The 21,063-nt window shown below is 40.7% G+C and overlaps 1 long non-coding RNA gene across 1 annotated transcript in view; it reads right to left on the bottom strand.

Annotated features, from left to right (window-relative positions):
• The window catches only part of LOC142601713 (uncharacterized), a 446,015-nt gene extending 425,273 nt beyond the window's left edge, over nt 1-20,742 (bottom strand). Inside the window, exon 1 of the long non-coding RNA XR_012835281.1 lies at nt 20,695-20,742. This is a non-coding gene — a long non-coding RNA (uncharacterized LOC142601713). The remainder of the gene's footprint in view (nt 1-20,694) is intronic.
• Between the last annotated feature and the right edge of the window lie 321 nt (nt 20,743-21,063).

Raw genomic sequence — 21,063 nt, 5'->3', positions numbered from 1 at the left:
CTGGCATTGTGTTTAATTCCTTGCTCTCTGCTAGAGAATGAGGTTACATATTACATACCCAAATCAGGCCAGCTTTTTGTGGCCGAGCATTACCAACCTCCCTCATGTAGACTCTCTGCTTTTTGATTGCAGAGGCTGCATTTGTACACCCTATAATACAACAAAGTCCTGGTCTCAGGTGGGACCTGTAGGTGATATCGCAATAAACTTCATAGGGAAGTCATATTTAGTGATGTGCTTGGTCTTTTTACAAGGGCATTAGGCACTCTGAGATTGGCCAGTTGGGATTATTCCTTTTTTGACTGGCAGGCTCCAAATTATGTCTCATCTGATTAACTCCTTTTATAGTTTATCTGCAGGTGTCAGTGGATGCAGTAGAGCTGCCTGTAGCAGTTCTTCACTGTGACAAACTCAGGGAGACCAAGTGACTTTCCAAATATTTTTTCAGGGTGCCTGCTGCATACAATCTGTCTTTTTGGCACCTACAAGCCTTATGATCTGCATGCCTACCCATCATCTGCTATTTGGCTATTATCTTGTTTAGAAAAGGTTTTTTTGGAACTTAAATGTCAACAGGTGTGGCAGAGTGTATGAAGGCATGCAGTACAGAAATGTGGCTAATTATTATCTTCTTGCTTACATTTTTTTCCAGTTAAAGTTAAAAATAATATGTGCATACAGAACCCTATGACTTTAAAAAAGTTTTCTAATTAATACAGCTTCTAATTAATGAAGTCTTACATTCTGTGTCAGTCATAAGTCATCCCAACTCATACACGTCTTGCTGCTTTCTGCAAGTAATAAGTGCAAGTTTGGAACCAAACTGACCTGTCAACCTTTTTGGACATGGCATTTCTGGCATAGGGGCAACATCTAACCCACATAAGCTGCATCCTAACAGATGGGATTGGAGAGCTGGCAGCCGAAATACTCATTCTGTTCATCAACCGTGGGCACAAAGCATAGCCTGTCCAGCCAGATTTTGCATCTTTAGTTAGCATGCTTATGGCAAAGGTGTTGTACAAGGAGATCTGTGAATATTTTAGAGCTCTGAATCCCAAATATCACCAATGTTGAAATGCCAAGTGGGAGAGAGTATTTGTCTCTTGTTGAAGTGCTCCTCAGCATGTATTTTTGCAAAACGGCGTTCCACAGAAACAATTTTTGGCTCTTCTGTTGCTTTACAGGTGAAGAGCTGGCAGAGGATCTTGGAGCACGTACCTCACTCTGACCTATGGCAACAAAGAATATACTCTCTACCTTTCCCTCTTGTTTCTCCATAGAGACAAAAAGGAAAAGAAAATTCATGGGTTGTGCTTCATCACATACAGTTGCTTAGATTGAGGGGAAAAAACCCACATGGCCTCCTGTTCATACCTCTCTGAGGAAACGAATCAAAGCACCAAGAAATGGGCTATCCTTAACCTAAAGGACATCATCCAGAATACCTACCTTGCATCCTAAAATGCCGACTGATGCTTCTCTTTAAGCATCTATAACTGCCTGCCCCGCGCAGCTTTATTAGGCTAAGGGAAATATATCTGAGGGCAAAAGGTGGAGAGAAGCAAGGCAAGGAAATACTTATCTTTTTATGATTATTCACAGGAGATGGATTTTTCTCAGTGCCTTATCATCAGTCTTATAATCACTAGCTACTCAGAAGCTCCTCTTTGCTACACTCAGGGTCAGAGCAAACACTCTGGATCATATTTGTGTATAGTTGTTTGTGCAAGTGCAGGTGAGGTAAAGGGAAGAAAGAAATGTTAGGAATGCCAGTGTTGTAATTCCAGCCTCATTGTTTCACATTGAGATTTTTCCATGTTCCAGGTACTGCCCATTTATCTGTAACTGTGCCATTGCCTCTCCTACTCCTCTTAATCCAGACAGTGCAATATGGTTAATGCGGAAGCTGGGCAGGGAATCTTTTTGCATTATGCCAAAAAGATTCACCAAAATAGTCTGCATAAAAAAACTTCATGATGAATTCACAAAGCCTCCTGTAAATGCCTAAGGAGTTTGCGCCCTATAAATATTTAAAACAAATACCTCCCAATACATAAACACTCTTATTTCCTGCTGATAAACCCAGACACATCAGCAGGGGTGGAGGGAAGGCAGTTATCTTTGCTCAGATGTTGTTTAGCATATCCCTAGATGCAATGAAACTTTTTGTGTTAATTCTTCCTTTTCGCTTATCCTTTTCATCATCACATAGCATTTCAAAAATGCAGGAGATGTAATCCAGCTCCTAATCTTAGCTAATGGGAGCTGTGTCTAATTAAAAACTCATCAGTGTAAAAATATGTTTTGTTCACAGTGAACGTAAAAAAAAAACCTTTAAAAATTCCATCCTGCAATTTTGCTACATTTATTCCTTGTGCATGATCTGTGCAATTAGACAGTACTTTACCTCAATTAAACAACATCGCATACTTGCAAAAAAAGTCTTGTTTACACTAAACAGTTTGGGAAGAGGAAAGCTGTTTTCTAACACAGGAGTCAGTTCACCCAATATGGTAAAGTAACAGCTCAGGGGCAATAAAGTAACTCCTGACAGCTCAGTGTAGTATTACACAGCAGCAGAGAATTAATAATAATAAAAAGGTATCAAGTTCTACCTATAGAGAAAATTCTACACAGGCAGAATGTTTCTGTATAATGAACAGAGCAGCACCGACTTCTGCTTAGTGGAGCAGTGCATCTGGGTTATAAGGGTCTCCAAATAATTAGGCCTCATTTTTCTGTCTCAGCTGTGCAGTGCCCGCACTGATCCTGCCACTGAGCAACTGCAGGTTGGATTCAGGGAGTGAACAAATTCAGCAAGTGCCACCATCCTGTCTGAGGCACTTGGGCTCCTCTGAATCGTCTGCTTGGTAGGTGAGCCCTGGCTCTGCCTTTCTGACCTCACACCATCTCTGAAAGGACACAAGGACAGCAGATACAGAGAAGTAGCTCCAGCATTTTGAAGTCCGGCACTGTCCCAAATCTCCAGGAGATGCTTCACTGCCCTCTCCAGAGATTTACCAGGTGGCGGGTGAAGGCTCAGAAAGCGTGCAGACTGCTGTCTTTGCAATTTTATACTTTAAATCCACTGCAAAGCTCAAGTACATAAGTTGTTTACTTATCAGTATTTGTTTGCATTGCGGCATTTCTACCATTCCTACTTCAAGAAGAGCCATCCTCTCCCCACCTTCCAGAAAAACGCCTTGCAGCAAAACGCTTATTAATGCGCCTGGGAGAGCTCCTGCTGCCTGTGCGTGGGAAAGAGTGCCGATTGCATGTGGAGATAGAGTCAGGTTGTATTTCCCCGTTTCTAAGTTCAAGTAAACTTCTTTAATTTATTTGGTACTGTGGAATTAACTTTACATTTAAAATAGGTTCTGTCCCTGTGAACTCAGCACAGCAGGAAAACACTCCTTGAGTTTTAAAGGCTTTAACCCTTGCAGATCTGGAGAAACTTCTTCTTTTCCCCCCTTTGCTACTCTTGAGTCCCTGTAGCAGCAGAGAATGGCACAATAATTGGAGGTAGGTCAGGCAAGCTGGGCGACTACAAAGATGGGTGTACAGACCTATGCATGACATTTTATGTCTGCCCTTACAGGTGCGAGAAGGTTTTTATTTTCTATATCTGTCCTTTGCCTTGCATGCTTCGTTTGTTCCAGCGCACAATCTTTCTGTTCAAGCAGCTCTACAGATTCCCTTATTTTGGTACCGTATTGATAGCTACCTGTGGCTTACTGCATACAAGAGTTGCCTGGTACACTGTAAGGGAACATGCCATCGAATATTTCTGGAAGCCATTCATGGGCAGCTGTATTTCCTTTCTTTTAAATACTCCTTTTTACTGTTAGGTGACTAAACTAAACCATCTAAACCACGTATCAGCTGAGCCTTTGGTGGTGGTGCTTCAGAGAGCACATGGCCACCATGCCACAGGACTTTTTTTTTTTTAAGTAACCAAATGGAAAGAGAAGCAGCCTTGCCACTGGAAACTTTAAGCTACTATATGTTGTTGCTGTGTTATCGAATATCTGCAAGCTAGACTTGTCATCTACTCCTCTATGATACCTACCACAACCAGGGCTCAGGCTTGGCTGCTTGAGGCATCATCATACTAGACAGTGTGGCAAATTAAATGTTGTTAATCTCCAAAACAGTAGAGCATGCTTGTTCCACACTGCTCTCTGACTTTGCCTCAGCCAGATCCGTAAGGGACACAATCGCCCAGCCTGTGCCTTCACTTCTTCCAGTGGTACATTAAGCTTTTTAAGGTAAACAAAGTCCAGATCAGATCACTACTTATGTATACACAGTGAAGCCAGGAAACTTTAGAGACACAGAACTGTTCCAGTCAAGAGCACAGACAAAGCTCAGGTATGGCATTAGATCCTACCCAAGCAACACAGGCAAACAGAACGAAAACTTGTTTCTCTGTGCAATTGGTGAACAAAGTACTACTTGGGCCGAGCTTTTGAGTCAGCAGTTCTCCCGATGAGCAACTCTGCCAGGAAGAAGCGTCACCCTGAAGGACACCATTACTGCTCTGAGCCCCTGCTGGACCCCAGCTCTCCCAATCCTGAACGCTTTCTAAGTGGGATACACTGTGGAGAGGAGCATTGCTAGACCCCCTACAGCTGATGCCCCCACCATGTGTCTTCTCTTTAATCTCAATTTCTTTCCATTTTCCCTTTGCTCTCAGTTTTGACTACTTGGTCAAGTGAATCCCTTGCAGTACCATTAAGGCTCCGTAACCAGTGAAGTCATTAACAGCCACGTACTAAATAGCACAGAAAAGAGTTGCAAACTTACTGGGTTGTGGTGGGCTTCAGATTGTCCCTGTGCTAACCCATATGGGGGCCTTGAGAAGTGCAAGACAGTGTCACCATTAGCAGCAGAAACCCCATTTGCTGTGTGACTACGAATGTTTGTTTTTGGGAAGCTGAGGTTGGACTTTAATGGCAACAGTCTAGACCATCTTAACAAACCTTTTTTTTTTTCCCCCCAAAACCACAGTTTCATCCTACTTAGGACTAAATATTTGTTTTCTGTTCCTGTAAATAAAGCAAGCTCTATAAATAAAATACAGAGTTAAAGGAAGGCTGAGTGAAAGCCTTAATACTCTACATTTCAGTGACTTCATGTTTTTCTTCATTTTTTCTGAATCTTTAATGAAAGTTAAAAGATTTTTAACAGTGCTTTTTGCCATGGGACTCAGCCAAAATCTGCGCTCAAAACCCTAAGTCTTGTTTAAGCATATAGTGACAGGGTCGTGCTAATGCCTTTGACTCTTTAGGCCAATTTATTCCATTTAAATTAACACAACATCGACAAGTCCTTGGCCTCTCTGCTAAGGCGGTCAGCAAGGCTGCCAGTTGCGATGACAGCATTTGCAAGATGAAACCTTGCCTGCTGTGAGCTGCTGGGATGAAAGGAGACTGCTAGATATTTAAATCCAATGTTAAGCAGAAGTGTGAGGATGTTTTAGGAATGAACTTGTAGTAAGCTTCCACTTCATCTTAATTTCTGTGGTTCCACATTTCTTTAACAACAGCCTGAATCATACTGTGAAGCTTGTCTTGTTACACTTTACAGAGTATACAGCAGGGCCTCTTCTTGCATTGCCTGTGTGGTCTGAAGTCTTAATCTATTTCTAGTTCCCACTTCTATATTCTTAGAATAAATAGATAAATTTGCAGAGCAGCCCTGTAGTTCTTCATCCCTTACCCACATTTGATTCCCCCTGCTCTTGTCTGATCCCAGCAGATGTAAAAATGAAGAGAATTTACTGCTTTTTTATCCCCCCTTCCCAAAGGACAAATCTAGGGACCATGTCTTCCCACCTCTTTCAGTCACCATGCTGAGGCGTGGGGCTCGCCACAGCACCTCACTCTTGTGACCCGGGAGGTTTTATTCCACCTTGTGAGGCTCAGCCTTCACAAGCAGGTGGTGCACTACTGTGACACGTGGACAGCTAATAGAAGTTGTGAAGTTATGGACAGTAAAATAATTTACTCATCAATAGTTTGTGTGAACTGAAACAGATTCTGTTCAAGCAGGGCAACATCTATCCTGCCAATTGTATGGAGACACAGGCAGAGACAAGCCTAGAAAGGCTTTTTGGGTTTTTTTCCTCCTCCTCCAAGGTCAGATTTTTACACAAGCTTTCTACATTTTTGATTCAAAAGTAAGACTAGGTATCAGCAATTACATACACAGGGCCCACCTCCGCTTTGAGCTCAGTGTAGCCTTTTATATTGATACTAAGCAACCACAGAACAGCACCTGAAAGAGGCAGAACTCTGCACCTGCCCCCTGGAAGTATAAGTGTGACCACGCGCACTGCAAAGGAGATACAGCCTTACCACGCTCTACTGCATACACCATGATGTACAATCCATCAAAGGACTGGTAGGAGGAGCATTGCCAGTGCAAGGAACTGAGAAAGGTGGAAGGAAAAGTAACCAAAGCATTTGGTGGTTATAAAGACGCACTTTAATGTATTTCTGCTTCAATGGCAAAGTAGAGCGTGATGAGGTTAGAGGGAGAAAGGTGGGCAGTATGTAGACAGCAGTGAAAGTAGCAGTGGGACAAGATGGAAACTGTGCTGTAGGTAGACACAAACCAGCAACTTGGAATGGCTTTTTTCTACTCTAAAAAAAAGAGCTTTCACACATAACTACTAATTAATAGGACACCCTTCACATGCAATATCAATGGGAAATGTAAAACCTAACTATTTTTTGTTTCCCTTGTAGGAAGTTTTAATCACTGAGCAAGCAGTAGCTAATGTGCTGGAGGAAAAGCTATGATAAACACTACATTTTCATGTTAAGACAGAGCTTTTGCCTCAGCTTCTTTGCTGACAAATTCTTGCTATGTGAGAAGCAGGACAATTACTGGAAGAGATTCAGATTAGAAGACAACATGCAGGCAGTGATTCTACCCCTCCTATTCCTGCACTTCTCCCAGGAACTCTCCTGCTCCTTCCGAACATCTTGCCAATTAATTTTGATTTCCAGTGGTTTACATCCATTTCCCTGGGGTAGGTGGCAGAAGTCATGGTCATTTTTAGTAGCCTATATAAAGGCAAGTTCATCTGCTCCACTGGGGCAATGGTTACCTGGCATTATGCAAAGCAGAAAATTCATGGCCCATCAAAGACAGTGGGAGTTTTGAACAAGGCAGCAGTGGGGCCAACCTCCACTCAGGCTAAATGATTGCTGATCCCACAGCACATGCCTAGCTGCATTACTGAGTCTGGGCTGATGGAAAGCCCAGCTGTGGTCAGCTGGTTCTCAGAACCAACCCACCGAGCAGAGCTGGAAATTCCTCTGCATCACCACTCACACTGTCTCTTGAATTGAAAGTGTTGTTAGCAATATTTAAGAAATAGTGAATAAAAATAGATGAGAGGGAAAGAATCATATTTTAAATAGTTGTTTTTTTCCTTTCTGATTACTGACAGAATTGGTTGGAAAGGATCAACATTTTTATTTAGAAATATGTTAAGATAAAAAGGAAAACATTTCTCCTGCATCTTCTTTTTTCTTTGACTTCACAGCAGAATCAATTGCCATTTCCTTCTTTATCTGGGAAGAGGGAAGCTTCTGATCTGAAACAACATTGCAAGGAACACATGGAAGCAAAAGTGGGCATGACTCTTTGGGACTTGGACAGAAAGATCAGCCACTTTTGGATCAGAGGTGCTGGCAAATCATTGAATCAATCTGTTGAGGCAAAGAACAAATGGACTGCACAGAGGATATCAGGACTTATGTACACCCTATAACAGGTTACCTACTGTCCAAGATTACAAACCTAATGGACACAAAATAAGGTCAATCACAGCAGCATCTGATGCATTCAATGTATTTTTGGACATGTGTGACTTCTCAATTTTGCACCTACACAGCAGGGCTTGATTCCTGTGTTATGATTGCTTCTGACTCAGTAGGCGCTACAAATAATCAGTGCTCCTTGATTTCCCCACCTCTCTTCCCAGGAAATCTGTTACCTACATTTGGTTTTATACCAGATCAAAAGCAACCAATTCCATTACTAACCCTGAAGCTGTTTAATAGTTTTTCTCCTCTTCCACTCTTTTTCCTCACTGTGAGAAGGTAATGACTCATTTTTTAATGGGTCTGTAACAAACCCCCTCCATCACACAATTAGCTAGTTTACAACTGCTCCAAAAGGTCTATTGGATTCACAAAGAGAGAAAGTAGCCTTAAAAGCAAGTCATAGAGTAACAAGAAAAGTCAGGCAACTTTGCTGTCATACAGTTCCTATGTTTCAAGTATTTGGGGTCTGGAAAGGTGGGATCTATGCTGAATTTCCTTAGGCAGCACAAAACATACTGGAGATATTTTAGTTCTGCCCACACCAGCCTCATACACACATTGGATGCTGCTCCTGCACAGCTGGGTAAAGATGCCCTTCTCCCCCATGACCAAATGCAGTATACTTGATTATCTACCTCCACATTAAATTCGCAGCAGGTACCAAAACACACATAGGGTACAATTACTGTAGACTACCTTACTCACCTACCTTTAAGCTCTGTTGGCTACTGTAGATGTTAGTTGGGCCCTTGATTGCCAGGCTGCATGTTGTAGGAGACCTCTAGAAACAAAATGAGCTCTCTGGGAAGCAACAGATTTCAGGGAGGAGAAAGCTTTGAATAAAGAATTTTTCATGGTCAGAAAGAACAGACAGAACAAGTAGGGAGGAGACCCAGGAACAAGGATCTGATAATGCCTCTCAGCTTGCTTTTATTGGTGCAGACTAATGCACAAACACAACACACCTGCTCACAGCCCTGTGGGCTTCACCTTCTTCATTTCTGCCTCCAGCAGTACAGGCAGTTAAAGCTGCTAGGGTAGAAGTCCCTTACAGATAAGTAGATGCCATGTTTTTATGATACTAGAAGGGTTAGTATGGCTGTATCTCCAACTGGAATATGTATGGCTTCTTCTTACAGCTTTGTTCAGGAGTTTGCCTTGGAAGCTGCAACACTTCAGCCTACGCTCCTCAGCAAAGTCCTGGAAGAGCTGGTCCCTGAGGAAGCCACCAGCTACCAGGAACCTTACCTTGTAGCAGAGGGAGGGAGCCCCCCCCCTTAGCATATTGCCATACTCAGCATAATGTAGTGGGACTGATGAGGGTTTAGGTAGAGCACTTGCGGACAACATATGCTGTCAAAAAATCCTCTCATCCTTCACTGATCCAAAGGTAATGCTCCCAATGTTCCCAAAACCAGAGACATTGGTTAAACAGATCACTATGCATGAGTTTGTGTGAAACTGTTGTAATGATGTGATATCAAATGGATAGCTAGTATTTTATATAAATGGGCTTGATGGAGTTATGAAGTATTGTCTTGTGATTTTCACAATGGGGAAGTTCATGGAGATGCTCCAAACATCTGTGACTGGAAGACTGATATACAGAGAACAAAGTGAACATTACTGGGGTCGAGTCACAAATTTCACATTATGAGTGACAAACGTGCATTTACCAGGGACTGAATGTGTCAAAATGAGTCACATTTTCCTATTTAATCTGATTTTCCTTCCTAGGAAAGATCATAGGTATTTTAAGTCCAGAGGACTAGATACCTGGCCGTATACCATAGTCTTATTTCTACTCTGACTCTTATTCACAATTCATTTTTTTCCATCACAGCTGTGCTTCAGGTGCTACCTCTCCTTACAAAGCTTCAGTCCTTTTCAGGCTAGCGGTAAAAGGAGCTCAGTGAATTGAAAAATGGCCCTAATAGTCAGCAGAGGCCTTGACCATGTTTGTAGCAGGCGCTAGCCCATACATATCACATCCTCTTTCAAGGTAGTTCATAAATTAATAAAAGAATAAGAACACATGAAATATTATAAATTGCATATAATAAATACAAAACCATACAATTATTTCCCATAAAACCCTTGAAAAGGGATTCTAAGTATTTCAGTTTATTAATAAGGATTCCAACCTACAGCTGACAAACACTCTCGGGAAACAGAAACAATTAATCAAGCCTTCCCCTTTATAAAAATCGAAACAAAACATGTGCTTCATCTAGGGTTTAGGTGGGAACAAGGGGTAATTTTTGCCAAGTGGTTATTAAAGGATATCCACCCACCCCTGTCATAGGTATTGCAACTGGAAGAACCCCAGGTGGCTCAAACAATGTTTAACAATCCTGTCTTGATAGAGCGACTACCTTTTCCTGAGCTGATGTTGGTTCTTTCAGGAGGATCGATTGTACTCAGTCAAGGTGATGGTGTTCATTCTGCAACACCTCCTTGACCTGCAGGATATTTTGCTTGTCTGCAATGCATTGCAGCAACTGCATGGGTAAGACATGTCCCTTTGATTTGTCATTTATCTGGCAAGCGTACGTATTCACACGCATGTCAACACCTCTTTGGATGTTAGCAGGAGTATAAATGTTAGTTTATGCTAATAAGTAATACAATGAAAAACAAAGAAAAGGTCAGAAACTGTTGTCTTGTATTAAGTATGATTTCCCAAGACAAAATAAATCCAATTCATGGCACATGCTTACAATTTTCCAAGAGATATATTTATAGCTGTGAATGTGTACTTTGGCTAACCCTATTGTAAGCACAGAGAAGGGAGAAGGGTTTTTGTTTTTTTCACTTTTAAAGAAAAAGAGGGAGGTTAATTAGTTGTGCTAGCTGAAGGGCTATGTGCCAGCCAGCAGGAGCATGCATTGAATGGAAGAGCTACAGAGACAAATGAGCCAGTCCACATGATGAAAATATCTACCTAATGCCTTGGGATAAAGAGAAAAAAACACCAAGACACAAATAAAATAAAATAAAATAAAATAAAAATCTCTGGCTACTTCAGGTGCAATGTTATTAATCAGCATCTCATGCAAATAATGAATAACTGTTTGCTTAGAAGGGTAAAGAACTTACTGTTTCTTTGCTGTAATTGCTTGAAGAGGCCGTCATGTCAAGACTGAAGTATTGCTCAGTCATTGCCATCATATTTACCCTTTCTGGCCCAGGGACTCTAGATTCCAAATCAGGTAAAGGCATTTCATCTTTAAAGGTTTCTGTCATGATCACAAAGAACAAATCTCACTTATTTTCTCTGTTTAAATCAGGGACGAATTATTTGTGTGAGCAGAAGGGCAGTGCAGAAAAGCAAGCAGGAACAGACCTTGTAGGCCTTGATGGAAAATCACTAAAGAAAGGGACAGTTACTCCATGGCAATATTTCACAGACACTGGCCACCACAAACATATACATAAACTCAGCAAGAAATACCCACAGAAGGAAGGGGAGTCTTGATAAACAGAAAGAACTGCTACATAATCTTCCTGTTTATCCTGTTTTTTTCTGCTTAGTTGCAAGGAGTCCATGGGCAAGATGCACAATTTTGTGTAGCAAAATTATCTTGAATTATCTAATTTCTTCTGATTCTGTCTAGCTTACTGTCTCTCTCTCCTTTCTTTCTTTATTTGGCAGAAACTACAATTCTCCTTCAACAGCTACCTGCTTTGGAAAGTCTCTCAGTGTACTTATCCATCACTCTTCACTTAAAGTCACACATTACTTCCAACACTGATTGAAAATAGTACCTCGTACCATCCCAAGCCACACAGAAGCCAACGAGAGCACCTGCAGTAGCTCATCCTCAGGAAAAGCACTAGATACCACTTTACTGACAAAACTTCTGTTACAATACTACCGGTTTCTCTCAGATCTTCATTTCTATTCACAGCCTTATAAAAGCTCAGGAAGTGGTACTATTTCTGTGGTACAGACGGAGGTTTATGAAAACCTATGGAAGGAACGATATGAGCCAGCTCCGGTGTGTGACAGCAATTTCCACCAGACCTAGCTGGAGCCAGAACGCACAGAGCTTCAAAGGTGTTTGATTCAATGGGAATTAAGAACCTGAATAGCTTTCAGGATCTGGGACAGCAAGATTAAGAGATGGATGTCTGGAAGATACTTTGGTCTGACTACACAGACCTTAGTGACTCAGGGCTTTAAGTCCCACTTTCAAATATGACCTTCACTTAACAGCTTAGGATCACACTTTTTCCATGATTATCATAGGAATGTTCACCTGGATGAATAGGAGTTTGCAGCTTAGATTAGACATAGTCTTTTCCTGCTAATAGATGTTTTACTTTATTGGATGTCACAACTTCTCAACTCAGTATTCTTACCAGTAATTGATAAAACTGTAAAAATTTTGCATTCTGCTCTACAAAGTGTGAAAGAGTTTAGAAATGAATAGCACTAATGCTAATGCAAGATTTGGAAATTTTGCTGTGCCAATTCCATGGTGCCCTGCACTGCCGAGGTCAGAGTCGTCTTTCCTTGTGGCTCTTTTTAAATGGATTTGGGGAAGTAAGACTACATTTCCTCTGGTAGGTCAGCTGTAAAATTATGCTTAGTAACTAAAATAAAGACATTATTTCCACTGGGATTGAACAGATATGTAACTTTGAGAGAAACACAGAGAAGCAGATTAGCAAGGACTCCTTTTTCTTTCATTTCTTACTAGTTAAACACCAAACCATGAAGTACTAAAATTTCTAGAGTGAAATTTCTGTTACTGTCAATAGGCTGCGAGTGCATGCTTTTTTCACATGCTTCGCACGAACAAGAAAACAGTATGATTTTTTTTTTTGGTCAAGGTCATACATTACAAGACATCTTAAAAGTTGTCTAAGTGATCGAGCTCAGTGCATTGCTATGTGGATGTCTAGTTTTTGTAAGAACGGGTGGATACTAAGTAAATTAGATTATTTCTTTTCTCATAGAAAATATTGTGCATTAATACACATAGTATTCATATAGATAATATTCATAAATTCATGGCTTGAAAAAAAATAGTAGCCATCTGCAAAAAATATCTTTTGTGGAATTAAACATTAATATTGGAATGATTTTGCTTCCAACATACCATCTTTATTTTTCTGGAAGGGGTGGCTGTTGTACAAAATTCTGTTACTCTTTCCAGTAAAAGACCATGTTAGCATATGCTGAATAACCTAGTTTTCAAATTTTCTACTTTTTCTCTCTTACCTCATAATAATAATTTTTCTGTGCTTGTATTTATTTTAACATAATTTCTGTTTCTCTGTTACAAAGGACAGATAGGATATTTATGGGAAAGCATGTTTGAATGACCAGTCCTTGACATGAATAACTGGAATATGACCAAATTCAACAGCTGACATCTCCCTTTAGAGTCAGAAGCTGGGCTTACTCTTAAGGACCTAACTTTCATTTGCTTTACTATCAGCTTACAGGGCTTTTACCTAGGAGCAGAGATCCACAGTCACCTTCTGGCATCTTGTTTTCCAAACAGTCCTTGTTTAGCAGTGAATATTTAAAGGTCTTGACTTAGTGCTGAAATGAAGTACGGAACAAAAGATAATCTCTTTTTCATTAGCTTTCAAGTCTATTTTAATAGGTAGAATCAAAGTTAAGCGTGAAAGGATTATGATTTGTTTCCACTGCTGAGAGACACAGCATTTGTCCACGCATCAGTGGCAGCCACAGAACGGGGTGAATTGATGTGCTGACACGCCAGGGTAACAGGACTGCTTCCTATGCCCAAGCATAGCTGCTTACAAGTCAGCGTGGGTATCCCACCACCACGCAGCAGTCATTGCTATTACTGTCGTACGGACATACCCAATCTCTTGATTTTATGCCTCAGATAATGGGCAGTAAAGAGGAAGCGGGAGGAGCACCAGCTGCAGCTGAACAGACCCAGCGTAGAGGAAGCGAGTGACAGGAAGATAACTGAGAGTGACTGCTACTTGCCTTTTGTTTCTCTTTTGATTTAGAAATGTTCTTGTACAAGGTCATTGCTAACCCACAGCCTCCTGAATTCTGGAGGAGTTTCATTTGGCTACTAAAATCATTTAGATACATTTGTGGTGATTTCTACCTAGTGCAAACAAGTGATGTGTCACGATGCAGAGGCAGCCTTAACACCAGTGAGTACCTGAGTGCGGTGCCATGCCTTCTAGCTTCGACTTGGAAGGAGAATATTTATCTGAAGAGTCGATGTGCCTTTAGCAACCAGCCTCATTTATCTGTACAGTCTCTTCATGCCTGTGTTTTTGTCCATGTACACCTGATAAACAGTTAGATGTTCCCCATGCTCCTTCCTATCTAAACCAGTACAACTGGAATGATGAGAGTAATTCCTGGTTTAGTTCAGTTTAGCTTCAGAAGACACATTTTCCAATGCTTTCAAGTGACCTGCAAGGTGGGATTTGTTGTTAGTTTGCTTTTGGTTTTTCACATTGAACATAGAAGAGTTTTATTTCTTTCTGCGTTGTTGTTGATTCGAGGTCTTTTAGAAGGGGAACATGAAGAATGAAGAATGGAGGATCAAACGAAATAATTCAATGAGAACTAATCTGGACAGTGGAAAACCACCATTTTGATTTCACCACTTAAAAAAACCCACCTGAAATAAGCAGGGAAAATGTAAATATTTTTGAATGAAAAACTAAAGTATTTTCATTTTAAAAAAAAGTTCTAAAAGTTCCAAGTAAAATATTCACATTTTTTCTTTTGTCTGTGTTCTTTTATTGGAACAATTCAGTAAAGTTTAATGGAATATACATCTCCCTTAATTGAATACATACTATTTTGTCCTTACTGTGATTTATTTGCTTCCCTGAAAAGAGAAGTCTTTCTGAGCCTTACCATTTGATGTTCAGGTGAATTTAGGATAGTTAGAATGGACATTTTTGAGGATAAATAAAAAAATGAAAACTGGGAATAAAAAAACCAACTCAACAACTGTTGTAATCATTTGGGACTACTATTGCATGCCTGATTGAAAAAGTGTCTATTTTTATTAGTTTAACTACTGAAATGACCAAAACAATGTAACTTCTCATTCACTTTTATGGGAACATTAAAGTTAATGATAAAACTTCATAGAAACCTAGTCTCATCAATGTCTCTATTTTTAAACCAATTTTAAGCCATAAAATGTGATTGCATACCCCCTTTCCACAAAATACTTTACATTTTATTTTTATTTATATGAATCAGATAAAAAAAACAGAGGAAAAAATAAATGTTATTATATTTAGATCTTTTTCATTGCGGAGATCTTTGAAAACTCAATTGAGAGTTTCTATTAGTATAAATAATGAAATCATTCGAACGGATGAGTTTTTAGAATTTTTACAGTTCTTTTAATTAAAAGTTTTTCAACTTTTGTTTTGCTGCTAGAAAATGCTCATTGCCATTTTAATTGAAACTAATATGAATTATTTGAACTTTTAAAAGCTCTATTTAATAAAAAAAATTAACTGAAACCTATTTAGTACATATATAATTAAAATGAATTAAAATGTCATTAGATCCTGATGCCAGATTTTCAAGTCTCTCAGAATGGAAATAAAAGTATTTGCTTGTCTGCATATATGCTCATGTATACTCCTGAGACGAGAGAACGCATTTTACTTCTACTATTGAATGCATTCACCTTGCGCTACATAAACCCTTAAGTGCATTATAGGGTTGAGGAAATGAGCAGTACCTATAGTCAACAAATATCAGCTGGAAATATCAGACTTTGCAGTTTTTACTATTTCCAGACAAGACGGGGAAGAAACTGCGCCATCCTCTATGCTAAAATTGGGCTAATCAAAGACATCAATATCAACTTCACACCGTGGAAGAAATGTTGTGAAAAAAATGTTACAGCACACTGAGTTCTCTGTTGATTTTAGTATTTAACCATGCACCACTGCCATCATGGACTAGAATATCATACGGTATATGTTAAATGCTGTTCCACTCCATGCAACACTCTCACATTGCAAGCACATTAAAATGGAAGTAAGAGCTCTGCTTAGGACAGGATGAGCAGTATCAGTTCAGTGAATTCCCGCAACTAGCACCTTGTGGAAGAAGTGAGGCAGACTGACAGAAGGCAAGGAAATTGTTTCCCATGTGTTTTTGCTTTCACATCAGAAAATATTGAAATAAGCACTCAAGACAAATAGTTGCCTTTTTCAAAGCTGCCCAACCTTCCTCCTTCATTGCTGACTCTATCACTCTGAGAATGGGAGTGAGACATCATTTTGCAAACAAAGGTCCTATTGGAAAGAGCAATGTCACGCATGACTAATGAAGTCCTCTGATTCATGAGGAAATGTTGATTTACATTTCAAATCAATAGTGATCTCTACCTAAACCAGGTTTTGAGCAAAAAAAGAAAGTGAACTCTACATTTCCATGGAGATAGTTTGTGAAGCATAACATACGATGGGGCTAATCTTCTTTCATATGTCATTTCTCACCACCAAAGTACATGTTATTCCTTGCTAAGCGAGCATGGAAATTCATGAAAGCAATGTATATTTTCCTCCTTCCACTCCGTATATATCTGAAGAAGTCAAGTTTTTATTATCCAATTGTTGATATTACTTTATATAGTTTTCTGTCTTATATGTAATTGAGATAGATTGTAGTCCTAAATACAGAATAGTTTCCATAATAGCTTAAAAGGAGAAAAGCAAGTCAATACTATCACTAATAAAACTTTCTCATCATCATTATATTACTTAAAATATCCTCCTCTCTAGCTATGAAAGGTTCGGTTAGCGTACCTCCTCCATGGTTTGATTTTTGTTTCCTGTGCAGGGTATAAAGCTGGCAGTCTTAGTTATGATTCATGGGAAAAAAAACATTTTTGGGTTTTTTTCCTTTATTTTGTGCCTATGGTCTTTTCCAAGAACAGCTTCTTAGTGCTCAGCACAGCTGAAAGGGATGGGTTGTAGCATGGAGACAAATACAAATGATTACACCACAACAGATGCAAACCCATGTGGACATCACCTCTTCTGTTTACATGAACACCACCACACTGAATGGGCAGCACCAAAGTTTTGGGCGTGGTTAAAAACATTCTCTCTGCTCTGGCAAAAAAAGAAGCAGGAAACAGTCCCTCATTCAAACCAATGTCCAAGTTCCCATCAGTGGAGCGGGTACCTGAAGTGTATGCCTCCATCAAATTGTGGCAATGGATGCATTTTGAGACAAGCTGATGGGAATTAGTGACAAGAATGTGTCTTAGCTGCTATCTTTTTTTAGTTAGTCATCCAGATCTGGCACAGAGCGTGCCTGAGCTGGATTCTACTCTCCTTCACAACAAACCTGTTAACCCAGCTGCAGCTGCCAGTCCAGATGTGCTTCCATGGCCCCTGTGCAGTTCCACTGTCTACATCCCTTCAGGGATATACAGGGGAAAAAAATGTGATGGGAACTGAAGCATCTGATGGCAATGAAGTTGCAAAAGTGTAAATTAGGAAAGATTTTGCCCTGCTAGAATTTTTGTTACAAATGAAGTTATTTCTGCCAGACAGAATAAAGACGGATTTTCAGATGCTAACACTGGCAGTATCTGATAGCATTGGCTATTAGGAAATTCCTAGTGCACTTTGCCTCTGACCTTTGTGAGCAGATACTCCAAACTCTCACAATGTTTCTTTCACAGGTACAAGTTTCTCATTATAATTGTGATTTAAACCTGGAAGCACACACACTCCTGATTGCATGTGAGGTGCCTTCTGCTGCCCGCCTGCACTTCAGAGCTTTTCGTTTGCCTAGGGGTGTGCACTCTCCAGGTATGAGTATCACATTAAATCCTCATACAGGATTATACAGATAACAGAAAGTACTAAATTACTGAGGAATGCGCTACATAGAAAGAGGAAAAATGTGAAGAAAACCAGTACCAAAATATCACATAAAAATTCTCATACAATAAGAGCTACCTCAAACCCTGTTGTTATCCTTTCCAAAGACTAAAAGGTGCTTTGACCTTGTCTTCAAAGGTAAACCCCAGAGCATCTCATAGCAAACCACAATGTTTCCTTCTCTCCATAACTTTTTGTCTGGTTAGAAGTCAGCTAAGGAGAAAGCAAAAAAAAAAAAAAAGCTGCCACTCACCTGGTCTAACACCTCTCTGGAACAGTCACGGGTGCAGAAAATGGACATAAAAAATATTAAACTGAACTTTGTGATTTAGATACAGAATCAAACAGAGTGACGCTTTAGATCAATTACTGTGTTTAAAAAGCAAGTGGAAAAGGCAAAGGAAGAGCCAAGTCACCTTTGTTTGACAGCAGCTCCACACAGCTGTTTTCTTTTCTGAAGGAAAGGGAAGGAAGAACAGAGTAATTTTTTTCCAAGTGAAACTGCAAGTGGAAATTTGAGATAAAGATAACCTAATTATATAAGTGGATTTTAGCTCTGACAGCAAGGTTAATGATCCAACACTTGGAAGTATGCCAGGTCACATTAGTGACCATAAGAAGTCGTAAACTTGGTTTTACAGTTAAGTGATGCTGTACAGCATCCCTTGTCATCCTTGTGAAACATTGGCTATGTGCTGAGTTGGGAAAAATAAAACCTTTGCATTCAGTAACATCCTTTCCTGTGATAGCTGAGCTGTATCTGGAGATCACACATTTGAATCCCAATAGCAATCCTATTTCAGTTACAATATTATTATCATTTTCTTGTTGGCTTTGTTCTTTATACTCTGAAATACAGCAGTCTACAGGGATAGTAAAGGCCCCACTGTTCTACCTCCAGCGTTAAACTCAATAGTACACGAACTCGTATCTGAAGGAGACAGAGAGAAGGGGACTAGGGCCAGTTAGCACATTGCAAGATACACACTGCAGTGTTAGCTGGAAACTATGGAGAGGGCAAAACTCCCCCAGATCTTTTTTTTATTTTATAATTTTGGGAAAATTAAGGTCAACTATTCATACAGAAGGGGGTGATACGAGAGGAAGCATGTGCTGTGATCCCCACTCTAGATGATACAGCTGCACACAAAAAGAAAGCAGAGAACTGAAAAATGCCAAGAGAACAACCAGCAGGTCTAAAGCAAGTAAGGGGAGAATAAAGAGTAAGCTGACAGTGCAGATGAGAAATAAATCACTCAAATACAGGAATTAAAAGAAGAGCAAAATCCAAAGAACTCTGTCAGTTTAACATGGCTTTTAGAGTGTCCAGCTTGACAGAACCCCAGGAGAAAAATATTATTTCAGTAAGAAATACTGAGGACCTTTCCTGCTGCACAAGGAGTCCTACAAGGAAGCCTTGGCAGGTTGGAGCTGGGAGGGACCTCTGAACATGGCTGGGAATGACAAACAAAAGGAGTGGGCTTAGACGAAAAAGTTGCATAGTACTAGCTTGAAAATGCAAACCCAGACCATTACAATAGAGATAGAAAGACAGATAGATCAGAAACTGAAGATAAACAGGAACTGATTTCATTAAATAAGCACTCAGCCTATGATAAGCAGGATATCGCTTGGGCAAACAGTGCACAGGCAAAACTTTTCCAAGAACAACTATATTCAACAGTTATCTGTGTTTATATTCACTGTAAATATACTTTCCTAATGTATGTCACAATAATAGCTCCTAATTTTTCTCTCTCACGGGATTTACACTTTTCTAAGTGCATTGGCTTCATCAGTGGGCCTCACAAATTGCTGCAGGCTATGTGAGAGCAGCTCATGCCAGCCCAGTGTAAAAGGAAACACATTTCCACTACAGGCACTGCAAACACAATTCTGTTTCGCTCCTGCTTGCAAATTCCCAGAGCTCCTTTGTGTCATTGTTCATTTCTGAATCCTTCCAAATTTACTTTCATTCCTTCTCATAATTTCATTGGAGCCCCTCAGTGCTTGTAGCAGAGCACAACAACATATATTTTCCAAGCGATGGGAAACACAACCACCACGTATCCCCATGCAATCCTTAAGCGGTTCACCCCGGCTCCCTGCAAAGCCCTCAGCTGAATATGAGCCGAAAGAGTTGTTTGCAGGTTATTGGCAGCATCCCATCGATGCTGGCTACCAGCAGACTGGAGCTCTGGCTTCCTCAGCACCTCTTCCTCATCTCGGTAGCTACTTGCTTTCTGGTTTTCCTTTTTAAGCTCCTGTGTAAGCACCCTTTGGGACACAGATCCATTACAGCTGCAGACCACAAACACCAGGAGCTGCCCACGCTGCCCTACGAGGTGCAAGCAGGGATCAGGCCACGTGTAGTGGGTGCAGTGAAGGGGGTCTGGGGGGCAGCAGTACCTGAGCACAGTGAGCTGCTCCCCGCTAAGTCTCATTACCTTCTCCTGCTTCCCAGAGCTGCGGCTGCTCCGTTCTCTGCCTAGTGGCTAAATGCTACAGCTGCCTGTCAGTATCAAAGCATGAGGTTAATGGTTATATTCGCAGCAGGAGTCTTTTTCTCAGTTCACATCAAAATTGCTGTGTCCTGAAGAGCCAGTCTGTATGTATTCTTTCATGTTTTAAACCCCCCCTGACTTCACTGGGAAATTTGACTGAACAAGCCGTGCAACACAAGAGTTACAGTGTCAGCTTCAAGACCCAGGGAAATTGAAGAAAATGCTCTGATTCATTTTAGCAGCCCTTAGCAGGTAAACTTATAATTATTTCTATGATTATATCATGTAGGTTTTTTATAGCTTACAAGCAAGAGCTATTTACACTGGGCAAAGACTAGTGATACTTTCTGTATTTCTCTCTGTCCTGGTTCTGGCAAGGATAGAGTTAATGTCACAAGGAGCCAGGACAGGTGAGCCAAGCTGGCCGGGGGCTATTCCATACCATGTGACATCATGCTCACCATAAAAGGGGGCTGGTCGGGCAGGGGCGGGTTCGGCGTGTCGGCGGGGCTCCGGGACGGGTCGAGCGTCCGGTGGGTCGGTCGTCGGATCGGTAAATCGTTCTCTGTTATCACCCATTGTTACTATCTGTTATCAGCACTGTTGTTGATTGCTTCCCTCTCCCTTGCTGTCCCAGTAAACTGCCCTTATCCCAACCCTCGAGGCTTTGCCGTTGTTTTTCCTTTCTCCTCCCCATCCCGCCGGGGGAGGGGTGAGCGAGCGGCTGGGGCTAGACCACGTCAGTCCTTTTTGGCGCCCAACGTGGGGCCCGAGGGGTTGTGAAAACGACAAGTCTGACCCAAGTGTGTTAAAACAAAAGTTGTTATAAG

The sequence above is a fragment of the Balearica regulorum genome, chromosome 4, assembly GCF_011004875.1.
Source record: "Balearica regulorum gibbericeps isolate bBalReg1 chromosome 4, bBalReg1.pri, whole genome shotgun sequence".
NCBI classification, from domain to species: Eukaryota; Metazoa; Chordata; class Aves; order Gruiformes; family Gruidae; genus Balearica; species Balearica regulorum.
Note: the sequence above shows the minus strand (reverse complement) of the source record. Positions and strands in the feature narration are given on the sequence as shown.